This window comes from Vidua chalybeata, chromosome 10 (genome assembly GCF_026979565.1).
Source record: "Vidua chalybeata isolate OUT-0048 chromosome 10, bVidCha1 merged haplotype, whole genome shotgun sequence".
Classification (NCBI taxonomy): domain Eukaryota; kingdom Metazoa; phylum Chordata; class Aves; order Passeriformes; family Viduidae; genus Vidua; species Vidua chalybeata.
Window position 1 is genome coordinate 21,739,412 of NC_071539.1, and position 6,189 is coordinate 21,745,600.

The window sequence follows — 6,189 nt, forward strand, 5'->3', positions numbered from 1 at the left end:
GGGAGACTCACTGTGCCCTGCAGCCTGGTGCTCCACGCTGCTCAACATAACAGGGTTTCTGAGAAGTTTGTTTAATTTTGCTCACTCAAGAGAGGCCAAATCATCTGAGGGAGTGCTGTGAGCTCTGCAGGGCCCAAGGGCTGGGGGTGGCACCAAACATTTCCTGGGCAGGCCTGTCATGGCAAAGCTCAGTTCACACCAGCATGCCATGCTGGGACCACATGCTCCATCCCAAGGCACCCACCTGCAGGTCCCTTCCCCTGCTTCGGGGACCCCCATGGACACCGTGGTGTTTGGTTCCCCTTGATCCCACAAGGTATCCCCATCCCTGGTGAGAAAATCCTGAGAAGAGGCAGCAGAGCACGTTCCTGCATGCCCAAATGTCTGCCTCAGCTGAGCCAAGCTTTACAGAGCATTTTCAACACCCACCAGCGTGTTCCCTACAGCCCTGTGACTCATCGATAGCCACTTGACTCAGCTCTACCCTTTCATCATGCCTGAATGTGGCATTTCCTAAACCACATGGGCTTTTTCTGCTGCTATTCCACACCTACAGGCCCAGCTGCTCCCTCCCAGACACGCTCTGTGTGGTGCCCTCCTGCGCTAGGAGTGCCCGCTGCCCGGTGACACGTGCTGCCCTGAGATGACACAGGGGCTTTGTCACAGCGGATTTTATCCCCACAGTGTCCCCACGATCCTTCTTCCCACAGACAGGGATTTCCTTCTCACAGTTGTTGTTTCACGCAGCTGCCTGTGTCCCTTGGGGTGCAGCAATGCAGGACAAGAAGGATGGAGATTTGGATAAAGGCTGGTGGAAAACCTGTTCAGTCTTTCAGTTAAGGATGCAGGATCCATGTGCACATTCCCAGGTAAGAGGGGTGTCCGTGGGAACCAGGTACATCACCAGAAGTGACCCACAGCTGGATCAACACATCCCAAAAGATGTTACGAGTTTCCCAGGAGCTCTGTGCTGCGGTGAGGATTTCTGTTGCAATCCTGATTTTCTCGCTCTCATCCTGGGATGTTGGAGCTTGTGGTGCCAAATGCTGCCCCAGTGTGTTTATTAGTGCTGATTGTAAAACCTTGGCAGTAGCACTCACAATCAGGTCTGCAGAAATCCTGCCGGATCCGCTGCCTTCCAGACAGATGGGCCTTATTAAGAGGTGTCACACCACTAATAACATCTGACAGCTCCTGTGCTCCCTTCCCTGCTCTTCTCCTCACATTCTGCCAGCGAGGCAGTAGCCAGAGACGGAGACAGGAGGCAGGATCCCTCCGTTCCCAAGGGCGCAGAGCTGGGGCTCTCCTTTGTGTGGATTCCTGCACTCTGAATTTGCTCCATGCTTTTCCATTGCCCTCCTCCTCCCACCTCCTTTCTCCACGATGGAGGCACCCAGCTGCACCCATGGGTGCAGTGAGGTGTCACCCCCAGCACTGAGTGCTTGAGGTTGCAGATGATACATCAGTAGCTCTGTACAAGAGGGGGTTGTCCATGTATTTTGTTACATTTTGGATTTTTTTTTCACTGGGCTGAAAGAACCTGGTGCTCCCTGCCAATGGTCATGATGCTGTGACACGATCATGTTCTGTTCTTGCATTGTCTCTCTGCTCATCTCAAGTCTAGAGGAGGCCACAAAGTTGGTTGGAGGGATGGAATCCCTTTCCTATAAGGAAATGGTGAGGACTGTTCAGTCTGAGGAAGAGAAGGCTCCAAGGGGCCCTTATTGTGATTTTTCAGTACCTAAAGGGTCTCCAAGAGAGCTGGAAAGGGACTTTGGACAAGGACAGGGCTAGGTGATAGGACAAGGCAGAATGGCCTTACTCTGACAGAGGGCAGGGTTAGACAGGATTTGGGGAAGTAATTCCTTCCTGTGAGGATAGTGAGGCCCTGGCACAGATTGCCAAGAGAAGATATGGATGCCCCCTCCCTGGAAGTGTTTCAGGCCAGTTTGGATGGGGCTTGGAGCAACCTGCTCTGGTGGAAGGTGTCTCCACATGTGGGGATGAGATGTTGGAACTGGATAACTTTTAAGGTCTCTTCAAACCCCAGCCATTCAGCAATTCTATAATTCTAGGATCACCTTCTACCAGCTCTAGGTCACTTGAGGGGAAATAGGACAGGGACGAAATTTAAAGTACCCACAGGTGCTCTGACTCACCCCACAACACCACTCTCAGTCTCCCAGCTCCCTCCCTCCTGGGTTTCCCCAGCCTGTACTGAGTTCCTGGGCTCAGAGGCAGCCATGGCTCTCGAGGCTCCAAGCTCTCAGCACGGAGTCCTCCTCCAGCCTCGGGAAGACGCCGCTTCGCCAAAATCTCTGACTCACACCATCTTTCCCTGACAGCAGGCTGGTTCTGCAATTGGAGCTGGGCTTGGGCACGAGCCACACAGCCCTGGAGAGCTGCTGCTGGCACTGCTATGGATGTTCCCTCCGACTGTGCTGCTGCAACTCTCTCTTGCTTCCTGTCGGCCCCATGGCTTCCCAAATCAGAGTTATTTCACCCTCCAGGAAGCCATCCTGCCTAGAAGTCATCCATGCAGGCTGCTCTCCAGGTGCAGAGGCAGGGATGGAGTCAGCTGGCAGCCAGCAGCCAAGCTGTTGTTCCCTCTGTGATGCCCAGCACCCCACGGCGTGGGAAAAGCCTACTGGGGTGACACCAAGTTCTTTGGGAAAATCCACAGTAGTGAAAGAGCAAGTGGCTGCCCTGCCCTGCCACTGGCTCATCTCACTGCCTGCAGGACCCCCAGCACAAGGCCCAGGGGCACCCATATCACCACCACTGGCAGCTGGGAAGGGGCCAGCTCGGCCACTTTGGCATCTCCTGGCTCTTCAGTCAGGTCCTTCTGACATCCCATCCCATCCCTGCAGTGTTTTCTAATTTCCAACCTAATCTATCTCTCTCCAGGCTCACTGAGACTTAATATAACACTGGCAACCACCCATGAGCTCATCCTTCTCCCAGGGAGTAGAACTGTACTGAGCAGAACTGTGCAAAAAATTATCCTGGAAATTTCTTCTGGTTTTATGGGGCTTTATGACCTTTCCTGTGGTCACTGAGAAATAACTGGGCAGTGAAGGGCTTCCCAAGCAGCTGTTTGTCTTTGGAGGAAGAGCTGGGACCAGGAGAACCTGGGCTCATTTTAATTTTATCTTGACTGCAGTGCTCGTTGCTCTGCAGTTCCCATTTGTAATCACACGTTCAGTAAAATAATCAAGTTATAATTGCTTGGGATTCCTTCTCTCCTACGTCACAGAGCCCAGGAGGGGAAGCAGTGCTACAACTGAGTCAGCAGCCAGCCTTGGCGTTGCCTTGGGCCAACATTTCACGAGAAAATTAACCAGAGTTAAACCAAGAAGAGAGCTGATAAAAATCTCCCAAATCTGCCCAGGTGATGAAAAGACATTTTTAACCTCTCCTTTTCTTGTCATACTGAAAAAAACATCTTCTTTCCTCTGAGTGTCCCCAAAATAAGGCTGGATCAGTGCCCATCCCTTGCAGGGCAATCCCCTCCGTGTGTCCAGGGTGGTCAGGGAAGGCTCAGCCCTTTCTCTGCTGATCCCTGCTGGGTTTGGGCTCTGCCAGGGGCACCAGTGAAAAAGAAAGAAAAAAAAGAAGAAATCACTGAGCGTCAGAACAAGGAATCATAAGTGACTCAGGTTTAAGAAGAACAATTTTTGCCAGGCAAAATGTAATGGCTTTTTTGGACAGGGATAGAAAACAGGGCTGCAACTCTCATTAACTCATCACTTGCCTTAATCTGGAGAGTAAGGCTTGGACAGACCTGGCCTTGAGGCACTGGGCTTGGCAGAGGTGTTGTGCCAAGGGGCACCTGCAGACACACCTGGGAGTGGGGGTTGGTTGGTGGGTGGTGGGTTATCCAAGAGAGCCATTAGTAGAGCAGAGAGAATACTGGGAAACTGGCAGGGAGGCATTAAAAATCCCCAGGGTGGCATCCCCATTCTGGCACCTTGTCCTTCCTGCTTCTCCAAACTGGGCTTTTCCCCCTGCCTGTGCAGAGGCAGCGCTCAGAGGCTTCACAGCTCCTGCCAGCACCCTTGGCCCATGGTCACTGTCACCCCAGCAAAGGGATCTTGCTCCTCCCTCAGGTGTGGAGCACCGTGGGTTGCATGGTCAGGGCTTTCAGACTTGGAATCAGTGCTAAATAGGTCTCCTCCTCCCAGAGCTGACGCTGGTGTCCCACTAAGGGAATCAACCTGGGGGTGAATCTGCTGCTCAGCCCTTTTAGGGGCTGGGAGCATGTCAGGACACAGCATACAGATCTGCAAGGAAGACACATCATCACTGGGGTTTGTGCCTAACAACAATAATTATTTGGTCTTTCTACCCTTTTAATTTACTAATTAATCCCTGGAAGGGATACTTACTCGGATGCAGGGAAAGAATTAAACTCTCTCATCTGGTAGTGCTGAGAATTTTACCAACAGCCCTGGCAGAGCATTAGCAGAGTCAAGGCAGAGCGGAGGAGTCCAGCATCTCACTGGGCCAGCAGCTTGTCATGATTGAGCCAGCCACTCTGCCTGGAAAAAATATTCATTCCCCACTCCTGCAGGGCAATTTCAATGGCTGGGAAACTGGTGAGAGTTCCTGGCTGTCTGGAAAGCCCTGGGAGACTGCTGCTGGCTGGAAATGATGGCAGGAGGTAATAATGTCCTGAGTGTGTTGCTCCTGTGAGGGTTGGGATCAGCCCTGAGCTGGGAAAGGCATCATCTGGTGTGAGTTTTCTTTTGGGAAAATGGCTCTGTGTCTACCAGCTGAGCCCTTGCAGGAGGAATTTCACCAGCCCTCGCCAGGTCTCTTCCTGCCCAGCCCAGAGACCACGTGCCCTGGCACCCTGGATGCAGACAGCAACGAGTGTTTGGCCAAGAGACTTCTTCATCTTCATCTTCACCCTCCTCTCACCCAGGTGTTAGGCAAACTGTTGCATCCATGCAATAGCTGATAATGATAAAACTAATTTATTATGCATTTCCTACCCTGCCTCCCCCGTGGTGGCTGGGCTTACCCTACATCCCACCCCAGCCCTGCACTGTGCCCTGAGGCCCCATTTCTCCATCCTCATCCTGGTCCCCAACCCAATCCCCATCCCTGGCATGGAGAAGCAAGCCAGGAAGGATGAGGACAGGGCTGGGACACTCAGGGGAGAGGAGATGTCACCTGCATGGATGGGAGCAGGGAGCTCAGGGTCCTTTCCCACTGCTCTGGGATGTGAGACTTCTCTGTGCTCCAGCACAGCCCACCATCAGAGACCAGCTAGCTCTTCGAAGGGATTCTCCTCTTTCCCAGGCACAGATGACAAGTGACACTGTCAAAGTTAATGGCTGGACTCAGTCTTAGAGGTCTTTTCCCACCTAAATGATTCCATGATCCTGTCTCCCCTAAAACTGGTGTGGCTCTGGGGACTCCACCATTCTCAGCATCTGAGCCAAGAGCCCCAACCCATCTCTCTGGGGTTCCAGCCAGAAGAGAGGGAGGGAAGATGGGTCTGGGGCTGGAGAGATCCCCCACATAGAGCAGGAACATCATCAAGGACTGAACAGCTATGGCTGTGGAACCTGCTTCTGTTTCTCTCAAGAAAGTTCAGTCCCAGCTGTCAGTCCCCTTCTTCTGCTTTTTTTGAAGTTGGAGAACTACGTGCATGGATCACTTCTCTAATTAATATAAATATAGCGAAACATAAATAATAGACATGCCTGAAATAGTGTCACTCCCAAGCAGGCAGGCAGACGCGTCATGGAAAGAAAATAAAAATGCTTTTTATCTGTTTTGGCATTTTTTGTTTGTTTGTTTTCAGTGGTTTGTTCTGTTCCTGAGGAAAGAGCAACCTTTGCCAGGGATGAAACTGTCTGAAAGTGAGAGACTGAGGTGTAGGGGGAGGGAAGGCCCAAGGAAGAGTCCCAAGGGGACTGGGATGGGACAGAGACGGAGATAGGAACAAGGATGGGATGAAGATATGGATGGGGGCAGGGATAGGGATGGGGACATGAACGAGAATGAAGATGGGGACGTGTGAGGGGATGGGGACAAGGATGGGGTTAGGGCTGGGGATGGAGATAGGATAGCGTCAGGGCTGCGGGGCAGTGTGCGTGGTCATCGGGAAGTGGGGAAAACCCTGCCGCTGTGGGGAGGTGGGAATTCATCGCAAATGAGTTTTATCATGGAAACACG